Source organism: Struthio camelus, chromosome 7 (assembly GCF_040807025.1).
Source record: "Struthio camelus isolate bStrCam1 chromosome 7, bStrCam1.hap1, whole genome shotgun sequence".
In the NCBI taxonomy this organism is placed as follows: Eukaryota; Metazoa; Chordata; class Aves; order Struthioniformes; family Struthionidae; genus Struthio; species Struthio camelus.
In genome coordinates, this window is record NC_090948.1 from 3,632,030 (window position 1) to 3,644,089 (window position 12,060).

The following is a 12,060-nucleotide window of genomic DNA, read 5'->3' on the forward strand; positions in this document are numbered from 1 at the left end:
CATATTGTTTCCTTGAAAAATATTGATTTACTAAACCATTTTATTTTACTGGAAGCTTGTTTGTTTTTGCATTTGATTAGAAATAGCTCTTCTGTCCAAGGCGAAAGTCTGAATGTGTAGAAAAGGAGGGCAAGGAGAAGGGAGACAGGGAAATGGATAGAGGGAGGCTCCAGGCCTCTCTCCATTGATGTCCTCTTAGGATGCCGGACACTTGGCTTTCATATTCCTTGCCAAGATGGAAAGGCTTTTTTCTGACATGCACCAGATCCATTTCTGAAATTCTGAAAACTTTCCGCAGGATGCAGAAACTTTCTTGCGTAGAAACGTTCTCTCCTTTAAGAGAGTACTGAATTTCTTTCTTCCTTCTCCTTGACGTGGAAGGGCTTGAGTCATCCCATTTCTTCATAGAAATTATATTTTTCTCGATCTTTCTCTCACCTTTGCTACTTCTGCCCTACTCTTTTCTCTTATTTGCATTTATCATCTATCTTCACTTTACTTTTCTCATCTATATGGTGTTCCTCGTTATTTTTTATTCTGTTTTATGACTCATTTCTCCACCTCTTTGGTGGAGTACTTTGCACTTATAGTTGTTTGTACAGCGGTTGCTATTGTTCATGCATTGATCTAGCTATGTGTGTTAATGAGGGAGCTTATTGTTTTAAATGTTCTTCTAAAATGTAGGGTTATTCTTTCAACTATTTAGTTAAACTAGGGTTAATCTAGTCCACAAGAATAATCTGTGATTTGCTACCCGATCTGGGCTGCCTGTCAGTGAATCTTCTTATGCATATGCTCATAATCATAGTTTCTTCCAATGCTCAGATACTTAGGCCCTTATGAGTATTTAAAAAAACAGAATGCCATTTGTGATCAAAAGAGGCGAGAAGAATTGATTGTTTGTAAGCATCTGTCCATGGGTGTCCAAGAGGGATGACCAACGGGGTACTGGAAACAGAGCTCCAGGTTGCCACTCTAAGACTGCCCCATCAGGGCCAGCACAGCCCTGTGGTTTTTTACATGGGCTTTGGGTCCTGAGGCCTACATTTCCATGTAGGAATTTCCAAATACAATTATTTAATTAAGAATCACCTGTTGAAGGACCCTATCATGCAGATACTTCCAAATACAGGGTTTTGTGGTTTCTACAGCTGTTCATTGATTCCAGGGAAGCTTGCATAATAAATAACAACAATCTTGTTAGTGTTTACGGTTTTGGTATGAAAGTGCTGTCTTTATAAATGCAGTAAGATATTTCTTTTTAACAAACGCCATCTAAAATACTCTCGTTTGCTCATTTCTAGTTACTGTGTCATCAGACTGAGTAGCCGAAAAGACATTATCTTCTGAAAGACTGCACACTTTATTGTGGGTACTCTCCTATACAAGGTGGAAAATCCCAACGGCTAATCATGGCTGAGCACGTAATAAATGTCAGCTTCGTGTTTGCTTTGCAGTAAAAAGTGGCAAACTCATCTGTGAAACCATTTACCAGAGCAACCCACTCAGTGGCAAACAGCCATAACTCACGTCAAGGATGTAGTTAAAATAACACAAAAAGCTGCAAATTTCCTGTTGCAGTAAGATGCTGAGGAGTTCCAGAGAGAAGGGCCAACCCAGCTCCACTCTGATATGGCCACAGGACCACTCGTTATAGGAATATGTGCTTTAGCAGAGATTTAAAAAAAAAAAAAAAAACTTCTCAGGTGTTTAAAAGTAGAAGGAATGATAATAGCATTTCTTGTTTCTTCCCAGTCTCGGGCTGAAACAGCTTCATTACTTTGTAGATGTCCTGCTGCCCTGCGCTGTCGTTCTGTGTAAGAGTTTGACAAATGTACTGAGGGAAAGCCAACTTGAAGAGATAGGTGTTGCATTCAGTTCTGAGTGTGATGAGGTCAGTGATGAGGTCACCCTCACCTCACTGTAATACGTTCCGCTCTCCTCGGGTGATTCCTGTTGGGTCTCTCTCCTGTTCTCACCAGCCTCCCGCTATTTGGCATGGTTCTTTAAAAAACAAGTCGCTGAAGAAAAGCACCACTAAGTAGCTGGTAAGCTAAAATGCTCGTTTTAAGTAGTGGTTCCTGTTTACTGCATAATGAAGAGGAAAAAGCACTTTAATATTAACAATTGAGAGAAGATTAGAGCAAAAATACCCTATTACTACTTTCTCTAATCCACCTATAATTGTGAACCAAGCTATCACTGAAGCACTTAAAACCTTAAAAAGCCTTAGTAAGAACCAGAAGGCAATTGTCCGCTTCAGCATCTCGGGCAATTGGATGTGGACGTAATCCAGCTGCTGTTGTTTTTCCTCCGGTACTCACCGTGATCTTTGCAATCCTCAAACAGTTTGGTAACCTGACAGCCTGGGTTTATAAGCGTAGCCCGTGGGGTGTAGCCAGGCATCCCACTTGCAGCCCCTGCCGAGCTTCCCAACGCGACAACAGCAGGTCTGACCCCGTGCCCTGCGGCAGGACGAAACGTGCTCCAGTAGGATAGAAATAACGTTGTTCTCCGGGTTTTCACAGCAGAGCTATGCACATACCGAATGTACACCTGTGTACGTGCTCATGCATGAATTGTATCTGCACCGGCAAGTCTTCGGCCAGTTGTTGTAGCTCCACTGTCTCCAGTGACCTATCCGTCTCTATTTAGAAAGAGTATATGTTTTGGAATTATTAAAATTTAGATCACTTTGAAAAAAAACCAGGGATCTGATTGCTGCTGCTTTGCATAACTTCTTACTTACATTTGGAGAACGCAAAGCTCTCCAGTGAATTAATTAATTTCACTCAATTTTGACAGACTGCTTAAACCAGCTTAGAAATGCCACAGCTGAATAAACCCATCTACGAGTTTGATTGCTTCTTTTGGAAGGACCTGCTCACATGCCAACAGCAGCTGAAACAGTGCATTAAGGGGAATCACTTAATTAAATAACTGTTATAAGAGCAGACAATGGTAAAATGTGTACAGTTTCAATAAGAAAATTGATATGAAGTTTTAAGAGTGATAAGGAATTTTATTTACATCTGTACACTTTCAGAGTTTCCTTAGTGGCTCAATGGAAGAGGAAAAATATCTTCTACTGTGTAACAGATTTGATCACATTTTCTGCTTTTGAATTCTGTTTTTACAGCCAGGCTAGTGCTCACATGTGGGCAGAAGCTTGCATCTGCCTGTTTCCAAGACTGGGACAATAATCTTGCCCATAAGATATTTTGATGGAGGACCATTTTATCTGAAAAGTTCAGCTTAATTCAATTAATGTATGTTTTATATATATATGCCTTACTGTTTAACCCTTTAATATATATTTCACCTTTGAAAGGTCTGTCACTCTATCACACAGATGAACTACCATGAACTATGTCTGTCCCAAAGAAAATGTACATTGAAAATGTGCATGCCTATGAGAATGAGCCAGCAGCTTGGACCAAAGGCCTCCTTCCTTTATTATTCTGAGTGGACACAGTCCACGGGTTAGCTTCTGTGAAGTATGGATTCCTTGCTGGCTGTTTAATTTTCTTCTGGTTTAAGTCCAGTAAAATTTTAAGATGGAATAACAGCATAGTCTCTTAACTGAACTGACTCCTCTGCTTTTAATTCCTATATGAAATATTTTCCCCTACTTTATTTTTATCATGAGGAAAAACTTAAAATGCAGTCACCCAAAACTTAGACATAGTAATAGCTTTTAGGAATAGCTTTTGCATTACCCTATTAATCACTGTTGTTTTCCTGAATTGTGGCACATGATCTTGGCAGGGAAGCAAACTGACCTGTTTAAGTTCAAATTTACCAGAGGCCTGCCGTTAATTTGACGTCCTCAGAAACTCTACCCTTCCTAGCAACAGTTGCGGTCAGAGCAAGTTTTGTCATCCGGATGCTGTTGCCTTTTGAATTATTTGAAAAGGTCGGGAATTTCTTAGAAAACCAGGCAACAAGACACTGAGAAGTGACGAAAGCCTTCTGTAAGTTTGCATCGGGGAATCAATTCAGTCACTTGAATCGGGAAATAGCACTACGGCCGAAGGGAAAATGTGAAACCCCATACACAACACAATGAAATTACTTCTTGTTGCTCATTGTTCCAGGTCAAGTGGGTTACTCTGCCTGTGGATTTCTTTTCGTATGAGACACCGTTGCTGCAGATGACAAAGCAATCACAAATGGTACACCTTAGGGGAGCCTAGCAGTTTACAGGGTCGAGCAAAGATGATAGAGAGTTTGTGCCTCATAGCAGTCAAGGGGAGATTCTCCCCCCGCTCCGGTGGAGCCCAAATTTCATCCAGGATGTCTTTGAAGAACTTCTGACTAAAAATGACCCAAAGAAAGGATATGGCAATAGGAAATAATAATAGTGGATGAGAGTGCAGAATACGGTGATGGGATTTGCTCTGATGTTTGCATCTTGCTAGCATGTACGTTTTCAAAATCTTATTTTAAAAAAACATTTTCGTTGTTAAGCTTTAACGAGAGAACTGAATGGCACAAGTCATGTTAAAATTATGGTCTAATTCTAATTATCCAAGCAGTCGTGAAGTTGAATGGGCAAACAATTTTTTTGTTCTTTTCAGTCTGTTTTGTTGTGTAGATTTCTGTTAGAAGTCAGTGCAGACTTTCAGAGACAGAGAAGCTGCATTTTTCTAAGTGAATAAGCTAGACCTATTGATTTACCAGGAGGGCAGCTGAGCAGCAGGATAGATGCCTGGAAAGGCCGTGCCATCTCCATCAGAGGGAGTGTCAAGGCCCAGTTGGAGAAAGCCCTGAGCAGCCCAGCCTGACTCCAGAGCTGGCCATGCTTCAGCTGGAGGTTGGAGGGAAGACCTCTTCCCACCCAGGTTATCCTGGGATCCAATGAACTGTGTGGAGAAGACAATTTGCTAAACATAATTTGGGAGATTTTATAGACTTTAAAGGCTTGCTTCTGATTCATACATACCACCTCAGTTCTACTGACATCAATTACACCTGACTTACTGTGAATCCTGGATGGAGCTATGAAAGCCTGAAAGAAAAATGTTCAATTGATCCAGTCTGAAATGATCTATTTATTTTTGTGCGGCTGCCAAACCCAGAGTCACAGCCCCATCTGTACTGCTGTACCTGCCAGGATCTCAGCTCTTTGGGACACGCTTTTAACAATTGAAAAGGTGGTAATGATGCCAAAGAATTTACCAGCTAAGTAAAGCTGGGAAAACATGGGAAAAACTCAGAGAAACACAAGGTTACAGTGAGGATTGCAAGTACTGCTCTGGGACATGAGTTTCTTAACCATTTTCAAGTTATTTAGGCTTTTCTCTGTAGGAATCATTCAGAGGTGACCTTTAAGGGAGGTTTTGAAAGAGGAAATTAGGATTTCTTTTTAGATTTTGAGGGGGGGAATTCTTTCAGTCGATTAAGAGTGGCATGAAACGCAATTCAAACTGGAAAGTATGGCATAGCAGCAGCCAAGTGTGTTTTTGTATTGGAGTAGGGGCAGGAATCAATATCTCTGTAATCGTTTGTGTTTGAAGTAATAGGGAAGAGCAGCCAGTGGCAGGCTGTGACCAGCGGAGTCATTTGGCTGAAGCAATGAGCCAGAAAAATTATCTGTGAAGAAGGGTGGCTTTAAGCAAGGTGGTTTGGGATTTGTCAGGGTCAGAGGGATATTTCTAATAGTCCAAGGCAATGGTTCATCAAGAACGATACGAACATCTTGCAATCGGCAGTTAAAAAGCAAAGCTCTTAGATTTGTTGTCCTTAGACCTTAGAAAGACTGTGCAGGAAAAAGCAAAAGTTTGACTTTAACTGTAGTGGTGCCTAGATCAAATTACGTGAACTAATGATAGGACTTGTCTCTCCATAAACTTGGTTAATACTGCTTCTGGGAAGCAAAGGCAGTATTAAATGGTTTTGTATATGTAAGAGATTGTGACTTTATCTGCCTCTCTTTATTCTCATTTTAAGTGTTTAGGTTTCTTTAAAATTGTTATAGCCTTTTGTTGGTGTGTGTTTCTGTTTTAATGCAAATTGGTGCATTTAAGTTGAAGGAGACATAAGATTTCCTGTTAATGAACATGAATGTGATACAATGATGAAGATAAAATCCAGGACCAGCAGTAGTGTTAGTCAGGCCCCTTGCACAGTACAGCCAGTTACTGAGCGTATTTCTCTTTTACTACCTTGACACCAGTTAATATCAAAGTGTTCATTAGCAATCAAATAGCTTATGTTTAACATTAAAAATGTTTAGGAGATAGCCTCTACTTCTTCAAATATTTATTACAGGTGCTTTGTCAGTTTAGATAAGTATTGTGTTTGTTTTTCTCCTTACTGCAAAACTAAAAGGAGTCAAAAAGCAAATTCTGCTTCTCTGCACAAACTGCTCACGAAGCTAATCACTAAGTGGAAGGCTCTATCGGCTGTACAGGGGAGTTGCTCTGTTTAGCCCGATTGCCATGTTCCAGGCCGCATGATAAAGACAGGTCTTCATAACAGCCTCTGCTACTAGAGTACAATGAAGAATTTAGGTTGCATTATTTTTCAATAACAAAGATGAAGGGATTTTTCACTCCAAATTTTAAGGATGCTCATAAAGAAGACCTTTTGCATCTCTGGTGTCTGAGAGTCTGAGGCAATCCTTTAGCCTGGTGGGCTGTAACGTGGGTGTGATACGTTATTCCTGTGCTAAGGCCAACTCCAAGAGTTGCCCTCTGGGTCCACCAGGGCTCTGCTGCCGGCAGCGCAGTGGCGGGGGACGTCAGACGAGCGGCGGGCAAGTGCCTTATCTACAGCTGACTCTAAAGTCTTGTTCTTTAGCTGAAGTGGCGATTAATGATTTATTTACTACAGATTAAATAAAGCATGAGAGCTTGCAGGGCTGTGCCCTGTAGAGGTCTGTAACAGAAAGCTGCCACTCATATCTAAGTAATGAGAGGATCACAACCAAAGGAGGAAGCACGTAAGGCTTCTGCTATAACCTGGGCACCCCTAAAGGCATGGGCAGATCTGTTATTGTCTGCAAAAGAGCCAAGATTTCACCCATATAACACCAGACCTTTGAGAGAGTAACTGTTAACTGCAGCAAAATACTCTACCAATGTTTTAGATCCTAAAATCCATGTGAAAGGTATTTGAAGTTGCCAATTACCATTTATATTCTGAAAATAAAGGGGAAAAATGGTATTCCCAGAAAGGTATCTAAATGAAGTTTAGGAAAGAAACCTGATGAATAGTGATGAGAAGAAACAGTTGTGGGACCACTTGCTAGACCATCAGGGAAGACAAATAACGCACAGTTCAGCTCACTGCTGCTGCATGAATGTCTATGGGTGAGACGGTTCATTTCTGTGCCCACGTTTTGTTGGTAACTTTGTAAAACTGCAATGCCACTTACTTCCCACTTTACCATCAACAGGTTTGAGATTGCCTATTGTTAGTTTAAGAAAATTGATCACCTTTGGAGATGACTACAAAAGGCCACGGGAATTTAGGCTCCACTACTCCAGCCAGGTCCACTAATGTGTACTCTGAATCCAAGGTCATCTCTCAAAAACTGCTCAAAGTATGACTGGGAGGAGGGGGTTTTGCTAGAGAGCCAGTTCTGGATTGCAGCCAAATTAGTTATGGACTGGATCCAGGAAAGTGCTGGGTCTTCTCATTTCCAACTGATTTTAGTGTAGCTGAACGTGCTCAGTATCTTGTAACATCATGTACTAATGTAGTTTTAAAAAAAAAAAAAACAGAAATAGAAAAACAAAAAACCACACACCATTAATTATACTGCACGCAAATATTTAGTCCTTTATGTAATGCATGTCAGTTCTGAGCCAGCAAACTGTCCCTTCAGCCCACTTGTCAGTATTTTTCTCCGTCTTTGTAACTTTAATTATTTTCTCATCATTGCACTGGTCTTTTTTAATGCATAGATTACATGACCGAATAGAAAGAAGAAAAATATCTTTGTGTTTATTCAAGGAAAAAATTACACAAGTACTTTTATTGCATGTCTTTACACGCAAAGCAACTTTCTTAACAGGATGAAATTTCTAAACTATCTTCAGACACGTTACAAAAAGGAGTTACATAAAAAGAGTACTATGGTATTTATTAACAGATAATATTTTATTTCCCTTGGTTAAATAGTGATGCAAAAATATTCTTGCTTTAGATTTAAATTGTGCCTTAATTAGGTTGGTATAAACTCACCTATAACTTTATTTATCTTGCAAAAATAATTATTTCATGTACATGGTGGCTGGAGAAGAGCAGTTTGTGTTTGGGTAAACTGCTTGTTTTGCTAAATTAAGTGCTCAGACTAATTAAAGACATTTATAGGATGTCTCAGCTTTATCCGAATAAGTGAGAAGCACAAGAAGGTACATAGAGATACTTCCTTATTGCCCATAAATCTGTATTTACAACAATTGTAAACTCTGGAATGTAGTTTTATGGTGCCCACTTCACCAAAAAGTATACAGGCTATTACTGATGCTAGAAAGAAATATCTGAATAAGAACAATTTGGGGTTTGATTGCTTTTAATTGTGAATTATGTTGAAGTTACTGTAGTCATTAATCTTAAACTATTTAACTGAATATAAGCATTTTAACTTTTTCAAAGATTTTTCGAAGCATGTTCAAAGAGCCAGATACTTCTCATTTGAGGAAAGAAAAAAAAAAAAAAAAAAGCACATGGTGGCTTGTTTCTAAGGTCTTGAACAGGAAAGACAGAGAGGGGTGTGTGTGTATGTATATGTACATACAACATACTCATATAAAAGTGTTTGTATGTGTACCCACATGTGTGTGTGCACGCACACACACACACACACACATATGTATGCAATAGGGTTTGCAAAAACCTGAAAATGGAGCCTTCACTCCTCAGTTTTTTCTAGAATTTCCTTACTTTTGAATACTTTACTTGCGTCCTTAGCAATAGTTCCAGTCCCTCTTTCATATGCATAATTTGAATTTTTTAAATAATAAACAAATTCAGGAATCTCAGCACTGAATATTATATTAGCTACATGTGTGACAAGCTAAAATGGGGCCTTTAGATCCACCTTGCAAAACTCTCCCACCTAAGCTAATACATCAAGTGATGTGGGCAAACATTAAGGATAGGACTCGGCTATTAGGACAATAAGCAAAATATACTGGGCAGAGAGGGGCATTGAGATCTGAATCCTGGTCCACCCCAGGTACCGAGGAGCCATGAGTCTAATATACCCTGACTCTTCCTTCCCCTGCCAAATCGGAGCTCTTTCTGGTGTGTTTTCTTCGTCAGTCTTTCCCTGTCCTAATGACGTATCCTCCCTCTAAGAGAAAGTTGACCCCTTCCATTTCCACTTCAGTCCCGGTCTGCACCAAACTGTTTTCACAGTTATTCTCCATCTTTTCTGGTCACCTTTTTGCTCATGTCTTCTCTCTTAGGTTCCCCATTTAAGTTGTAGTACCCTTTTTGTTTTTTTCCTGCCAGTATCCTGGCTGAGCTTCTCTCTTCCCTCACCTGCCTTCCTGCCCATGATTTTTGGGGAGATTTCTCTTTGTTGCCCCTTTTCTTCCCCATATAAGTGACTCCCAGCCTCTTAACTCAGCAATCCCTATTCCCCGCCTGTACTCAATATATGAGTCTGTGCCCCCTACAATGTACAGATATTTATAACTGGATAGTTAGACACACTAGGAGAAGGTCAGCTAAGGCTTCAGACATGCCTCTGAGTTAATGACTTGAGTTAAAGCATCAGCATTCACTGGGAATTTTCTGGCTTTTGACTTGTCTTTTCACAGCTTGACATTTTTGTCATGCTTTGTTTTTCCTGGTGCTTCGGAAAGACAGATGGGAGGTAATGTCAGAGCAGAATGCATCAGCCCTGCTCCGGCGAGCCTGCCGCCCCGTGACGGCGTCTCTTCGGGGCTGGGCGGCGGCGTTGTCCCCAGCTGGCCTGGAGCGCTGCCCTGCTGGCACAGCTCGCCGGCAGAGCCACCAGGCGCGTGCTCGGAGCGGAGCTTGCTCCACCGTCGGTACACGGCAGCCGGAGCCAGGGCCTCTCAGCAGGCTTCTCCCTGGTGCCCGAGAATAAAAAAAAAAAAAAGCCAAAAAAATGAGGTGACACATGGAAAGACAAGGGTCAGCTCACGGGCACAGTGCAGAATTGATCCGCCAACCTCCCAGACACATCTCACTGATTTTCTGCAACACCTTGGCAGAAACCAGATACTCCAGTGATAACTAATTTAAAGGTATCAATAGACAGTCACACTCGAACCTCCTGAGTCCCCAGTCCGTTCTGGAGTCACACCATCCTCCCGTCGCTCCACAGCTAGGCAGTATGCGTGCTCTGTCTGATACTGTACACGTCTGCTTTGAACGATGACAGACTGGGGCCATGCAAACCATCTCAAATGTGTGACAACGCTTAGGACATTCTAGGAATGATTTCAAATAATAATTGCGTACATGGATGCAGCTTTCCACAGTGACATTTTTATGGACAGTGAAGCTTTACCAAGGGAATGTAGCTCCGATAGCCCCGACTAGAGCACCGTGTGCTCTATCTCCCAGGTCAGGGAGAGGCAGCATGGCTCCCACATATCCACATCCCGTCTGAGGTGCCCAGAGGAAGCAAACGGAATTTAAAATGCTTGATTTTCACTTGAACTGATTGGTATCATCTGGATCTTTAAAATGGAAAGCGATCAATCTGATCTGAAAAAAAACGCTATAGGGTAAGCAGGGGTTAAATTATTATTGTGTCCTCATCACGAAAACCGATTAGAAAGAGAACATTAATGATGTGAATAGCACACACCTTTAATCTTAATGTATTTCAGAAGCTCCATATACATGGTTTTTGCTCTGCATTTGCAGGGAACTTTCCAGCCTGAGTTAATAATATAGTAATGGTACTTCCAATGCCCTCCAATGTACAGGAGTAGCTATTAAACTGTCAACAGCACTAAAAGATGATGTTTTGATGGCAATGGATAGGAACTCCATCTTTCTGCTCATGCTAGTCAACATTTCTGTAGCTTTCAAGCACAGTCAACCACAATTTGTCACTGGCTTGCAGATGTGACACAGGTTCAATAGGTAATCGAAGCAACAACCATGCCAATCAGTTTTCCAGGCAAAACTCATGTAGCACTGATATGTAGCTATTCCCTTTTCCTTCTCAGTAGATCTTCTCTGCACCCATTCCTTTGCACCATCTACCTGGAGACGTTTAGAGAAGCTGCAGGACATGCCAGCCTCACTGCTGAACCTGTCCTGCTGGTATCGACCTGCTTAATCCCTTCTCACAGCTGCAGCCAGAGATAGCACTCTATAAACTGAATGAAGATCAGCCCTGGCTCAGTTTCTGTCTCGGTACAGCCTAAGGGGAAATGTTTCAAAGGACTGAGTTGGCCAGTATCTATCTGGTTATCTTCCTCCTTTCTTCCTAACCTTTCCTTTAAAGTTGCACCTAGCCTAAGGGACAATTTCAACATTAACTGTAGGAGAAGTAGCAGCATTATTTCAGGTGCAAAAATACTCTTCAGCCATTGTTAGAGGCCCACCATAAGAGGATGTGACCTCAGAAGGGATGTCTGTGTTCAACACGTTAAAACCTTACCGCATCTGCAATCTGGAAGCAACAGCAAGTTCTAGTCTGTGCCAAAATCTAGCAGATTTTCACAAGCTCCTCCGTTTCTGCTGCAGTTTTAAGCTGGTCATGAAAGTCCTTAGTCATTCAATCCCATATGCATCAAAAGCTGAATAGTACTGTGCTTGTCTGAAACAGTCTAAAATAAAAATGTCAGAGCCACAAATAAGCTTTACTTATAAGATCTCAAGCAAAATCAAATGATTTCATGTTCTTATGCTCCAAGGTGTTTTTCTTTAAGAAATCTTCCCTGCAATAACCAGCATGATGAGAAAACAGTGGAAGAAAAAATGGGTCCAATTGGGTTATTCTAGAAAGTCACAGCGGTAAACATTATGAATCTTCCCAGCAAACTTTCACCAGCCTAATTTCCATGAAAATGTAATGGTGTTCTGCATGAAATCTTGAAATCAATGTAAAACTCC